This window comes from Empidonax traillii, unplaced genomic scaffold, assembly GCF_003031625.1.
Source record: "Empidonax traillii isolate 1590-97213 ecotype Southwest subspecies unplaced genomic scaffold, ASM303162v1 scaffold238:size1398292, whole genome shotgun sequence".
Taxonomy (NCBI): Eukaryota; Metazoa; Chordata; class Aves; order Passeriformes; family Tyrannidae; genus Empidonax; species Empidonax traillii.
The window spans coordinates 490,707-505,412 of NW_020955431.1; the positions used below are offsets into that span (position 1 = coordinate 490,707).

The 14,706-nt window shown below is 41.4% G+C and overlaps 1 protein-coding gene across 4 annotated transcripts in view; it reads right to left on the reverse strand.

Moving 5' to 3' along the window:
• The window catches only part of FBXL7 (F-box and leucine rich repeat protein 7), a 298,878-nt gene that overhangs the window by 205,788 nt on the left and 78,384 nt on the right, over window positions 1-14,706 (reverse strand). Inside the window, exon 1 of one of the 4 annotated variants that reach the window (XM_027888444.1) lies at window positions 10,611-10,813. The exons of the other annotated variants lie outside the window; for them this stretch is intronic. The gene's annotated coding sequence lies outside the window, so the exon portion shown is untranslated. Of the gene's footprint in view, window positions 1-10,610; window positions 10,814-14,706 lie in introns of those variants that run through there. 4 annotated transcript variants of the gene reach the window in all.

Consider the following 14,706-nt stretch of genomic DNA (forward strand, 5'->3'; position numbering starts at 1 on the left):
ACAAGAACGTAGACTCCAAAAAGATTAATATACAGTACTTTGTGATAAAACTAACCTGCAATGTAAACCCTAAGTTAACAACTCCTATTTACACCATGAAACTTTGGATTCTCTCAGTAAGAACTGAAGACTAGAATAGCTTACTCAAATGATATATATAAGAAGTATCCTGACTCACAGCTTGAAATGTTTCTTTTCTACCAGATGTAAATACGATTTGCACTCAAATACCCTGTAATCATCAAACCTACTGAAGCAAAGCAATTAAAAGTTTCCTTATTTATAAAGAAGCTCACACTGAGAGCAACCTTCATATGCAAACTTGATTTGTCCCTTAATATGTGAGAGAATACAGTTTTAATTCAGGGCATCTGTCCAAGCAGTTTAGGGAAAAGCAGAACCCACACCAGCTGATGCTGAATTCAGTTTTCAGGTGACTACTTTAAGAAAAAGGAAAAGGAAGGGACAAGAGCAGGAAAGAGCACTTGGGTGCTCACTTTTTTAATGCTATGTCTCTGCTGCAGCTATGAAACCTCCCTCAGTTCCTTCTCCTTCGTCAGAGCTCCCTACTTCCCTGAAGCCCTTTGCTTCAGCTGTAGCCTGTGTTTCCACAGGCCTGACTCCCCATGCGCTCTCTGAGTGTATTGAGTTTGCACAGCAAGTTTTTGGTAGCAGGAGGGCTGTTGGGTGGTTTCTGTGAGAAGCTACCAGAAGCTTCCCGTATGTCCAACAGAGCCAATGTTAACCATCTTCAAGATCAAGCTGCTGCTGGCCAAGGCCAAGACCATCAGCTACCTTGGTAGCACCTCTGGGATAATGTATTTATGAAGGAGTCAAAAATACCCACTGCACAACAGCAGCCAGAGAAGAGGCAGCTGTCCCCTTGCAGCCCATGTGGGAGCAGAGATCCACCTGCAGCCAGAAGGAGGCTGTGGGAAGTCTGCACTGGAGCAGACTTCTGGCAGGACCTGTGGCCCTATGGAGACAGAACCCTACATTGGAGAAGGTTTGCTGGCAGGACTGGTGACCCTGTGTGGGACCTATGCTGGAGCAGTCTGTTCCTGAAGGACTGCACCCCATGAAAGGGACTCATTCTGTTTGTGCAGTTTGTGAAGAGTTGCAGTCTGTGGGAAGGACCCATATAGGAGAAATTCATGGAGGGACCCCACACAGGAACAGCGAAAGATTGTGAGGGGTCCTTCTGAGGAGGGAATAGCACAGACAACATGTGATGAACTAACTGCAGCCCCCATTCGCTGTCCCCTTGTGCTTCTGGGGCAGAGGAGGTATTGGAAATCAGGAGTGAATTTGAGCCCAGGAAGAAGGGAGGGGTGAGGGGAAGGTGTTTTATGATTTGGGTTTTTTTCCCATTATCGTACTTTAATTTGATTGGAAATAAATTAAACTAATATCCCCAAGTCAAGTTTGTTTTGCCCATGACAGTAACTGGAGAAAGATCTCTCCCTGTCCTTATCTCAACACACGAGCCTTTCCTCATATCTTCCCTCTCCTGTCCAGTTGAGGAGAGGAGTAATAGAGTGGCTTTGGTAGGCACCTGGTGTCTTACCAGGGTTAGCCCTCTACACTGAGCCAGACTTGCTCCCTTCTCCAGCACCAAGAAATTCTTTGCAGTTTCTCACTGGTAACATTTGAGGTAGCGCTGCTTGGATGCTCACTAAAAGCAGAGAAAAAGTTTGCCATTTGCCACACAGCTTCCCAAATTCACCCAGTCCAAAAAGGCAGCACAGAAAAACTCCAGTCTCCACCAAGAGCAAGTAGTCAATTCTCTCTAAAGCTCAAGCCTGGTATATGCTTTTCCAGAGATGGTAGATCCCATCTGAAAAAAAAAAAAAAAAACAAACAAAAAACCCAATCAAAAACAAACAAACAAAAAACCCAAACAAAACCAAACAAAAATGAAAACACAAAACCAAACTCACCATAATTTTATTGTACTACAATGTTTATTCTTCATATGTTCTCTTTTAAGATATGATATGTTTAAGATAAGGTTTTGGCTAGTCCTAGTTTTTCTTTTTTTTGCCAGGGGCAAAACTATGTAACATCTCAAAGATGAAACTCCAGCAAACACCAATGATTGTAATGGCTGATCTGCTTAATATGAAACGGGGACAATCAGGACATAGGACATATGACAATCCAGTAAAAGTGCATCATCAATAACTTTTAGAATGAATGGTGATATTCATAGTGTTGAGGGAATCAGTATGCATGGGGCATCTTAAGCAGCCAAGCACTGCTATGGGCACTGCAGTTGAGTAGCATTTTTGCTGGTATCTGTTCCCTTAAAGTTCCAGGAGCCTCCTGTCACATGGGAGGCGACTACAAGATGAAGTAGTCTATCCCTAGAGAATTTCTGTACAAGATAAGGCAATACAATCTCATTAGATCCTAATATAACCAAAATAGGTTTTTAAATTTAGTTTTAGCGTGGGTTTCCAAAAAAAGTCATGTAGAGAGCATCAATTAAGATGACAGCAAGGCAAAAGGAAGCTTATGAAGGGTGCTTGTATGTACGCTAATAAGGATTGAATGAGGTGACAGAAAGGCTTGCAACTGATGATTTTCCATTAGCATCTGGTGACCAAGACTTCCATAGAAGGTACTGAAAATATTCAGGTCCTTCACAGTCTCTCCTTTTTTCCTAGTTGTTACACTTCTGCCTCCTTAGCAAGCGCTCCTCCGTCCTCAGAGAGAAGGCCTGAGCATCATGCTCCATTATAGCCACTGCAGTTACAGAGTTTTACTGTAGTTGGAGGAGTCCACAGAAAGGCAAAGAGGTCGATCAAACAGTTAGAAAATAGGACCTATGGGGAAAGATCAGAAGCATGAGATTGTTTAGACAGGGAAGAGAGAGACATAACCATTTTCAAGATATAATGGGTAGGTTTAAACAAGACAGGCAGCAATCTCAGATGCTTACATATGATTAAATGCAAAGAAGGGATTGAAACAGTGAGGAGTGACTTGCCCAAAGCCAAGAACAAAGTTCAGGCCTTTCCATGATCAATCCCATGTTTTCGCCTGCAGCCATTATTTCCTCTATACTGTTTAGGTGACAGGCTCTTTTCTGAATGGAAGATACTGAATGGCTTGTCATTTTATACCAAAACAAAGTTTCTGCTGTGGAAGTCTTATCTGAGACTGTTTTATCTTTACCCTTCTCAGTTGTTTTCTTATATGCATCCAGCTATCTATATAATCTCATTTATTTCCCAAACAAACAACAGTACGAAGAACAGCCGGACAACCTACTTGTGAAAGACGAGGAAGGCAAGGGATAAATAGAACAATCTAGCAGTTAGGTTTACTGTAATTTGGTAAAAATCATCCTTCCACCTTTCATTTCCTAGGACAACATGAACAATGTTCATAAATGAAGTGGTGTATCTAATGCAAATGGCACTTTGCTCACTGTGGTTTGGTATCAGGTCTGAGTTGATAGAATTGCAGTGAAGAACTACAAAATAAGTTTATGAGGATCTTCACGATATTGATGACTGCTCTATACTTTTTGAAAGGAAGCTGTCCATATCCCTTGTACCTCCTCCCCAGACACAAATTTGTACTTGCAAGTTTGAGACTGGGCAGGGAGGATGCCTGCAAGCCTGTTCAATTTGCTACCAGCCTGGTATCTGCTACAACTTAAGTGAACTCCAGTAACACTATATTTGAAGAATCATCTCAAATTCTAGAGCCATGGGATGACAGATGTCTGCCTTGTCAAAGCACAGTCCCACTCACAGGCACATCACAGATACAGCACTTCCTGCCATCTCTTACTACTCTGGAAGTACTCACTGCTGTGTTTGCAGGAACGGCCCTTGGAACAGTTCAGCCACCAGAGCAATACTATGAGCAAAACACTACTATTCAGCTACATCTGGTTTCTACAATGGGTAGTGATTTTTTAAATTAAATCAGCATGCTGAGGGTGTGCCAGCTGGACACAGTAAAACAAGGTTAGCATTCTGTTAAGTAAAGAAAGAAGAAAGATAGATATTAAATGACGTACATTTGACCCTCACTCTGAAAACACCAAAATAAAATTAGTTGTTTACAGGAACATCTCAGAAAGAGAAGCGTCAAAGACCTGAAAGTCCAAATTTTTTGTTGCCCATATGGCCACCTATTGATCTCAACATGTGGCAAATAATCTGACTGGAGTTGATGCATTCTAAATTACATTGGCTATTTAGGAGGCAAGTTGCTTTTAGTTAGGTGCCAAAAAACACCAAATCTATAGGGAGTTAGGATGCTCAAGCATTTTGAGAAGATATTCAGAAAGGAGAATCATATTATAAACTAGGCAGGACTCCCCATTTTCGTATTGTTTTCATTTTAGGAACCAAACTCATATAAGAGTTGAAGCAAAAGACTGTGATTTACTAAAATGTTATTCAGAACATCATTTCTCCCAGTGATCTCATTAGGCACTACATGTAACAGACCAAAATGTAAACAAGTGAGTAGTAACCACAGTTTTAGTTGGCTTTCTGGAAATTTTCTTAGACTCCACATGATTAGTGTAAGTTAATGATATATGCAGTTACTTTTCTAGTATAAACAAACACCAGTGTACATGGAACATCTTTTAATAGATGAAGCTGCCAATCAGCAGTTTCTCAGTTTTTGTTTTGATAGAGAATAACCTCCTCATTGGCACTGGGAACAGTACGTAAGTAAAAATCATTCCATGTCTTGAAATTTTGCACCAGTCTCTGAAAATAACCATATTTCCTTGCTCTGCATGCAAAACCATTACCAGTTTGATATTTGATATCTTTAAACAAACATCAAACAGGCAAAGGTGAGAGTTAGAATGGCCTCTGGTTTTATAGGTAGCTGCATTCTTAATTTTTTAATACTTTCATGGAGTTCACAAAATAGAGAGGTCATCTTTGTTCCAGTACAAAGATTTTTGACAAAAGACTTGAATTCTCAAAATTTGCACACTGGGGTGAGAGCTCACTCCTTATGTAGGACACTTATGGGATCCAACTCTACACATGAGTCTACTTCAGGCACAGAGACTTTAAAAGAAGGCACCTCTAAGGTCAAAACCTAATAATCAGAAAGGACTTGCATATAGCAGCAGGTAACAGTGAGTTGTGCATGAAACTCAAGTGGTGAAACAAAAATGTATCACAGGAATATACGAGAGTTTTCTCAAAGATATTGTACCCTCTGGCAAATCTCAGCCATCTCACCTCAGTGTGTGCACAGAATGTCACACGCTACAGAGGTTACTACTCTGTCAAAGGTATAACAAAGAATGAATAGAAAAAAAGACCAGAAAATTTTCATTATTTTTTCTTAGTAAGAGTCACATATTAGACAATGTAAATATCTCAAAGTTCAAGTTCTGTAGAAACAAAACAACTCCCCCTCCCCATAACATCACATTTTGTTTTTTCTTTCCAAAAATTCTGATATAAACACTTTTTTCAGCAAGCAAGCAACAAGCCAACCAAGCATTGGAAAAGTTTTGAACCATGACAGTGTACTGATGTCAGCCAGAAAACAGAATTCATAATGAATTAATAAAGAAAGAGGGAGAGGAGATATTGTCAGTTGGTTTTAATCATTTACAATGAAGCAAAAGGGGATAAAAATCATCAGGAGAATAGGAACTCTAGATTTTTTCATTCGATACTGCAAGTAATGTAGATGTACTCTGTGCTCTATAGGTCTGAAGCTCAGGAAGATTTAGCATCCAAAATTTAAGTGTACCAGGAACTCTCAGGGAAACATAGCACTTCTAAAACCAGGCTATTTCTCTCCTTTCACTGTCCACAGACATTCACCTCCGGTAATATTGTAAAGATGAATAGCTGAGATTGACATATCCCATGCTCTGTCTGCTTTTTTTTTTCTTCTGTGTTGTGGAAGCCACATTTGAGTGATAGAAAGTTAAATGTGGGTCCAGATTAAATTTAATCAATCTTAGCATTAATCTCAAATTTAACACAATCACTTTCCATGAAAAAAATAAAATCTCTAATACTGGGTCCCAGTTAAAATAACCTTTCTGGCTTGAATGCCAACATTAGAGATGAGAGACCAAACTAATATGCTTTGCTTGGCAGATTATCTAAGTCTTTCCATTGGCACCTTCTCAACCTTACAAGCAGTGGAGGAAGGCAGGGGCAGCAGCTATACTGTGGGGTTTACTGTACATGGGAGACAAGAAAGCAGCATGCAGTACTATGAAAAACGTTGAATGTGGTTGGGAATCACTGGTGTATAACTGGCCCTGACTGAAATGTTTCATAAACATACTTAACTCAAGAAATATTTTGTAATTTCCTCCAATACGCCCCCCACTCTGCACACACACGTCTCTCATTATGGACTTGACCTGCAGTACAAGCGTCTTCCTTTCACTTGTGCAGTGAGAGGGTTTTGACAAGCAAAATCTTTGGACACTATTGCAAAGTTACATGTTTGTGCATCCCTCCTGCCAGCAACAAGGATATGGTTTACATTTAAAGAAGTTTTTAAAAGAATACTGGCTTGACCCTCCTCTGGGGAAAAAATGACAACTTTTTTTTTTTTCTGCTGAAGAGAAATGCTAAAGCCACCTAGTTGCCATTTTGGACAAGGAGCAAGGTCCAGGGTCACTTAAGAGGATCTGTAGCCATGATACTTTCCTGTAGCAGGCCCTGTTACCTGCCTTCCTCAGCTACTCAGCCATCAATCCACTCCCCTTTCTAAAAACAGCAACAACTTCCCCGCCACTCTGCTCACTTTCTTTTTTCAGCTTTTTAGAAAGTGTGGATAGCAGAGAGACCTAAATATATTCCATCAGGAATCCCCCTTGAAGGTGATTCTTCAGCAGCTGCTTTTGTTTCTCAGTTCCCAGGAAAACCATGAGAAGACTTTTCTGTGCCAGACCTTGCCAAACACTTGCAGAAAAACACCTCTCCTTCTCCCTCTCCTCTCCCTTCCCTTTCTCTCTCCTCTGCCTCTCCCTCTCCCCTCCTTTCTCTTTTTTGGATTTCTCTGCTTTCTGCTATTTGAGCAAAGTGGGGAAGTGCAATGCAAAGGGTTAATTTTCACTTTAGGCCTCAACCAACAAGCTTATACATCTACTTTATAACTTGCAGGTTTTCCCAGTGAGAATAAGCTGATGAAAATAACATTTTCTGCAGTCATTCAGGTCCTCTACAGCAGTGTTCTTGACTTCTCAGCCTGAATACCTGAGAAAAGATGGAAAATGTCTCCACAGGAGAAGAGAGAGAGGGATGATATTTACAGGTCTGTGACTTTGACCAGAGCTACAAAAGAAAATAGGAGAGAAAATGGGCAGGGGAGAGACGTAATGTGCATGACTTCAGGTAGCAGGATGCTGGACAGTAGAAACAGTGAGAAGAGAACATGTACATTGTCTGATGCTAGGAAAGGTAAGGAATTCCACTCAAGCAAAGTGCTGAGAAAGCCCATTCACAATGCAGTAGCAAGGAGGACTGAAGAAATTTGGATAATGGAGTGGGAGGAAACAAAACTATAGTGAGGTTTGGCAGAGAGCTGAGCATTCAGCTGTGTTTCCCAGAACAGCGATGCCTTCATATTGCAAATGATTCTTGCACAGCTGCCCTCATCATGGGTCTCTAAGAGCATGGTACCTGTTTGGGGCAACTATCCCAAAACAGCCCAGTATCTGGAGCTGTAGAGTTGAGGTACCATCCCCAGCCCATTCCAATACGCACAGCCTGATCTCCTGCCACCCTTGCTCCTCTTCTCCTGCCAGGGCTTCCTCACCATTCCTTCACCCAGTGCCTCTCCTTCCTACTTGCAATGAAATCTTCTCAACCTCTTTTACAAAGGCTAATAGAGGAGGTGATGGTGAATGGATCTGTGGCACCTCATTTGCAAGGAAAAGCACAGCAAGCACAAAAATGTCAGGGAAGAGGCAGGGATGTGGGGGCAAGTGATGCCACATCTGTTGGTCTCAGCTCCATTGGCTAAACCTCCAATGTCCCAAGCAGAAGCAACAGGATGGGGCTGTGCAGGTGTGCGCAGACACAGAAGCTCTCACTTTTTGTGTATTAAAAAAGAAAAAGGAGAGAGACGAGTAAACTCCACATTTTCTCTGGCACTTTATGAATCCCTGTGCTGGCAAAAATGAATGCTTTGGGCTTATAAGCAGAAAAAAATAGTACACCATCCTAGATTAATTATTGCTAAATTGGAGAGGGGAAGGAAGGAGGAGGGAGAGCAAAGGAGAGAGGTAAGAGGCCTATCTACAGGGAATGCTAGAAGTTAAATTTTACAGCATTGTTACTGAAGGTAGCACCTAATTTTCTAACTTTTTTAATTTATTTACTCACATAAGAGAATCATGTACCTTGTACACAGATCACAACCTGGTACTTCATAAGTAGATCTACAATTTCAAGTGAATTGACACACTGTTCTCTACCTCACCTTAGGTCAACCTGAAGGCAGAATCAACAAGGCCATGTTATAGAAAACTGCAGAAATCATGACTATTTCTTCTCCCTCAACATCTTCTGTATTATGTAATTTTAAAACTTTCTAAAGAAGGGTAGGCTTAGCATCTTTTCAGAGTAACTATTCCTAGCTTGGTAACAGTAGATACAAAAATACTTTTTTCTCCATCATCTCTTCTTCCCTACATCACTTTCATCCCCCAAAAAAGAATGACAGATCTTGCCTAATTTCTGAGAAAGTATTATATATCCTCTCCATGTAGCTAGAAACTGACACTTTGAAACCCAGGTTGAAGACCTGGAAGATGTATCACAGATTGCCAGATAAGTAAACTGATTCAGTCACCTCAGAAAGCCTACAGAGTTTATGGCAACTCTAACTCACTACAGTGAATTTCCAAACATGAAATCTGAATCCATATCACACAAGCTGGGAATGAGAAAAATCCTTTAGAAATTGATACATATCTGGATTATTTCTTCCAGGTCTGATTTAACAAACATAAAGCAAAGTCTGCTTTCAGGTCCAGCTGACACCCAAGTGAAAATGTTGGCAGGAGAGTCTGTCATGAGATCCAGGTAACCCAGCTCCAACTTCCAGTGCTGCCTGGGCTAGTTTTCTGGTATTCATTTTGTTTTTAAAAAAAGTTATCTTCTTCTTCAATGAGACTCCTACTTTAGAGGCCAGTGTGATTCGTCTCTTCACAGCCTTTCCCAAGACTGGGAGTAAAGGAAGCAATGGCATGACAATGTAAGAAATAAATGCAGCTGCACTCTCAACTCCATTAGACTCATAAAGGGGACAGTTAAGTGCTGCTGGCTGTTTCTGCCTCTTTCAGTAATCAGAGAAAGGAGAAGGAGGGCAACTCCAAGGAGGAAGGCTCTAGGGATGGCAGCAGGAGCATGGACAGAAGTGTCTTGGGAATGGTATATGCTTGCTCAGCACGTTAGTGGCTGTGCTGCTCAGACCCCAGGATGACAATTCTCCCCCTCTGCCACCGCAAAATTAAATTACTGATTCTTCTTCTGTCTGATTTATACACAGGTAACCTTATAGCTGTCAGTCTCCATTGCAAATAATGAGATCCTGACAGATGAGAACATTTCCCCATGTCCCTTTCCGAGAGTGCAGCTGTCAATCACTGGAATTCCAAACCTCCCAGCTTCATCATTAGTAATACTGCAGGCACAACCAAAATCTTAAACAATATGTTTTGGATACATTTCAATCATCTCTGCTGCTGAATCATTGCTTCTTTCTCCGCTTCTACCGTGGTCCCTCTCGCAGCTACTTCAACACACACAGCCGTGACATATGGCCTGAGTTATACCTTCCTTTCAACGCAGGATTTAAATCATCTCACCTGCTCAGTAGCCTGTCATGGATCAGCCATTGGAATGAATCACCTACTGGGGACTAAGATCAAACTTGATCATGCCAGTTTATGCCACAGGGATGGCAGGGCCAAGCAGGCTCAAGAGCTGCCTTCCTGTGGTAAGCACAAAAAGAAGTCAGAAATTAAATGATCACTTTATCTACTGCCCCAGAAGATTCAAACTGCTTGAAAGGGACACCTACCTTTGTTCCCCCCACCTTTTATGGTGGGTTTTGTTTGTGTTTTTTTTAGTTCAAAAGATTTCTTTTCAAAGATTTGCAACCAAAATAAAGTAGTGGCCGGGCTGCTCCTTTTACAAATGGACAGCACAGCACATTAGGCTTGATTAAGGGTGAACAGTTATTTAGGCTACACTCATACCTTTTCCTCTCTTTTCTCTCCTTTTACTCATCCCTTCTCTGGTAAAGGAGGCAGAAAGAAGCAGTTGCAGGTACCAAACTGCAGAACTGGGTCCTAAACAGAACACCAGCACAGAGACAAAAGAATGTTTTGGGCAGGAAAGATAGGAAAAAATCTATGACCTTTCATTGAATGAGGTGACATTGTTGACCTTTGTACAAATACATTGCAGAAGCACAAATGAGGATTGTTTTCAACAACTGATGGGGCTCCATTTGTTACTGCGGGACACCAAGCACCTATGTGTTCTCTCTAACATTCCTGAACAATAAATTGAGAAGAAGACAGAGTACCAAATTCAGTGAAATGGTCTAGAAGTAAATTAGGGTTAAAATACCTCAGTGCTGCTGCTTGTCTTGTATGAGGATTCTTAGGCATTTAAATAATCATATATACAGATCCAGTTGTCTGTTCTAGTGTTGTGTGCAGTGATCATGGGGAACACCTACATTCACCTTCTCACCTCAGCCATCATGGTACCAACAGAACATGTTGAACACAATGGACAAACAAACATGACATCCTACGGAAATGTTTCCTAGGTTATCAACTCACTGGGTAGAAATTAACAAACTATTCCAATATTGGATTTTTTTCCTTAAGTAGGAAACAGCTGATGTTGATGAGATTGCATTCATCTGTGTCATGGGTTTACTGTGGGCCAATTTTTTTCTCACCTCCCCTACAATTGTTATAAATTGAGAGAAGGTTCATGCAGACAAAAGAGATCTGATGTGGGGAGAATAATATTAGGATGTATTACTAGCAAGATAAAAACTAAAGAACTATATATACAACAATTCTAACTAGGTAAAAGTGCCATGTATTTACAGAAGTATCCCTCCCCCTTGTATCAGTTCAGGAGGAGAAGCAGTCTCTGTTCCATTTCCAGATCTACAGGTCTTCTAAATAATTTTGCAGCACTTGAAAGTTCTTATTCCATTATCTCTAGGACAACAGCTCTGATTTGTCACAGCTGGAACTGTCTCTTTCTCTCTCTTCTATGTTGACCTCAGGGCTGGACCTACCCCCTCCTGGGCTAAGACCAGAGGCTGGGGTTTACCCAAGCCCTGTGGGGTCCTCCATGGACTGCAATGGAACACTTGTCTTACCATGGTCTTCCCACAATTACAGGGGATAATGGCTTTTGAGTCCACTCCTGTTTTCTTGTGGGGCCCCTCCTCACAAGAGACAGTCCTTGATGGACCTCTCTAGCATGAGTCCACCTTTGGGCAACAGTTCTTCCATTGTCTGCTGTCCCTTAGGGTCACAAATTCAGCTGCACCAGCATGGACTCCTCACTGGGATCACAAGATCCTACTCGAGCCAGCTTGCTCCAGCGTAGGTCTCTCTCTCCATGGGCCACAGGTCTCCAGCAGGACTCTGTTTCATCTTAGGCCTCCCATGGGGTCACAGTTTCCTCATGCACTCCTCTGCTCCAGCGTGGGCTCCTTCATGAGCTGCAGAGGGGGGTCTCCACTCCCCAACAGTCTTCCACATGTGGCAGGGGTTTTTAGTTTTCAGTCTTTTCCCTGCTGAAGGGAGAGAAGGGGAGAGAGAGAAGGAGCCCCCACCTTGGGCTTCTCTTCTCTCTCCTCCGGTTGCCAGCTTTGACCTTGGAGGCCGCGTTATCTCTGCCTGGAATTCCTTCTGAAGTATCTCTCATCCAGGCAGTCTTTCTTTAGAGTTTTTCCTCCACTCTGTTACATGTCTCAGTCAGGGGAGCTTCAGTGCCACACTCGCCCCTGGCCCAGGGCCGGGGGAGGAGGGAGGCCTGACCCCACCTGGGGCCTGTCTCTCTCCCTATATGACTCCTAATTTCATCTGCGCAACCACTTTCTCTTCCCGTTCCTTAAATATGTAATTGGCAGAGGTGTTACTAAAACTTTTGATTGGCTTTGCTCCGGAAATTCACCTGGAAAAACTATTTTTACCTCCAGGGGGGGCTGGTCAGGAAACACACAACAATCTGATATTTGACAAGGTTGATCCTTAAGAGTAGGTCCCAGCATAAGAGTTAGAAGATTCTATTAAAAAAAAAAAGACTCTTCAGAAATAATCTAGAATTGCAGAGATTTAAAGGGATCAATAAGTTCAAGTTATTTTATTTTTCCTACTCAACTTCTGTTTCTGTGGCTGAGGGAGGCAAACAGAGCAATACAAGCATATGCACAAGCTAGAAGAGTGTGCAAGAACTCAAGGAACAAAGCATCCCTCTAGAAAGCCACCACTGGGCACAAAGAATAATTGCTTAAAAGTGGAACAGTCTGGTTCCCTATCTGAGGTGATCAGTCATAGACATTTTAGAGATGCATTGAGTTTTAAGGAAAGTAACAAAAAAACAAAGAAAAATGAGAGTTGCTGGCTTTACCAATGGCTCTAATGTCCTGCAAACTTGGTTTACTTGCAATCTTTGTTTTATGTCACCAGGCTTCCTCTAAGTCTTGTGGATGTAATACAGCCCAAAATCTACTTTAAGGCTTTAAGATTTGCTACACCAGACTCAGATTCAGTCAGCTATTTATAAATTCTGAAATATTTGTGGCTAGTCTCATTTCAACAGCCACTTAATTAGTCTTGTTCAGTCTTTTATAGAGCTTAGAGCCATGATCCAGGCTCCTAAGACCCCTTTTGAGAAGACTGGAATAGTCTTGTGAAAGCAAAGATAAGAAGATGGCAGTCCAATCAAATGACTCAAGTATTATGTAAACAGATAACTGTTTGGACTCATTTTCAAGAGTCACTGTCCCTTATCCTTAGCAATATCCAAATTAAAGCAAAACACTTACAGTGCTCTTGCATTTGTCTCAGACTAAATAGATTTCAGTCACTGCTCTACTGGGAATGAAACTATACATTAAACAAGTTAATCTTCATCTAAATGGGTTCTAAAGCAGCTTTTCTCCATAAAAAATGTAAGCTACTTAAGAAATAAAGTGTTCAGGTTAATACCATGTCTGCATGTCCATGTACTTCTCCCACCACAATCTATACATTTGTTTGTGGCTTTATAAGACTTGTCAATGATATGTTAAATATGTAATTAGAGTAAAATATCACATGTGATCATTTCAGTAATGTAAACTCTTATGTGTGGCAACAGGAAATTCTGCTTACAGTTTGAGGGCACCAGCTAGGTCTGCAGTTTCCAGTGAATCCAGTTTTCCCTGAATCACAGCCATCTTCTCTGGCCTTAAAAACTGATTGAGAGATCGATTGTGCTTAATAGCATATAACAAAGAGAAGATTTCATGACAGGATAACTAGACAAATGTGATATAAAAATAACTACTTTATGCTCTTGAGGAATAAGGCAAGACAGCTTAGCTCAGCTAGAGTTTATCAGCTCCTCGGGATGGAAAAGATGTGTCCAGGAGGGACTTGACAAATGGGATGATTTTGTATTTGTGATCTCCACCTGTCCTGCATTAAGTCACCATAGTAACTCGACTTCTTTTGCTCCAGGGATTGCCTACAAAAAAACAGACGGAAACCCTGGCCTAAAGATCGTGCTGCCATCTGGGAGCATGCTGTGGGGCAGCAGTCTGCTACTTTAATTATATCTATTTTTTTAAAAAAAAGATGCTGCTGCTCATTAAACAGATCAAATCCCTCCTGTTTATCCACAATGTAGGCTACTTACATGGCTAAGACTAGTCCAGACCTGGAATGTAAGTTAATGCTGCCCTAATTTTCTGCTGATTTAAGGCTGCCTTACCTCCCACTATCCTGAGAGCGCTAATATTTCTTACTGTCCTCAGTCTCTCAGCAGCACAGCTCCCAAATGTAAACAGGCTGTAAGAACCCAGCTGGCTCAGCAAAACTGGGATCCAGGAATTGCTATCTACTGTGCAAAAGCCAAAAATAGCTTTGGGGAACACAACAGAAATGACCGAAGTGGCTGTCAGACTGTACCACTAGTCTGTTGCACTTCTGAAATCCAGAGATCCCAGTGAGAAAATGCTTCTAAGAGAAACTAAGGGGGGGAAAAATAATCCCATGTTTGTAGGCACACATGCCTTCAGGTTTTTTTTTTCCAGACTGAAAGAAAATCTGCTATTTTGATTTCTGAATGTGAGGTACTGAAGTAACAACAGAGCATGCTGGTGCCAACACAGTGCTCTTTTCATGCACTTAGTAGCAGCACCCTTCTGTGCAACTTTTTTTTTTTTATGTAACCTGTGCAAGAGTTGCAGTTCCAATAGTCTGAGGAAAAGTGTGACATCAGATAAGGTGTGGTTACATCTTTTTACAGGCAACTAAAGGCCATAAGCATTAATAATTGAACAGACACCGAAAGTTTTCTTTCCTGACTTGGTAGTGCAGTTGATTCACCCCACAGAGAGTTTTTTTGCCTTACACTAACTCTATCACCTACTTCAAAGGGTTTTTTTGCTTTGGTACAGGTTTTACAGACACATAAAACCTCACCA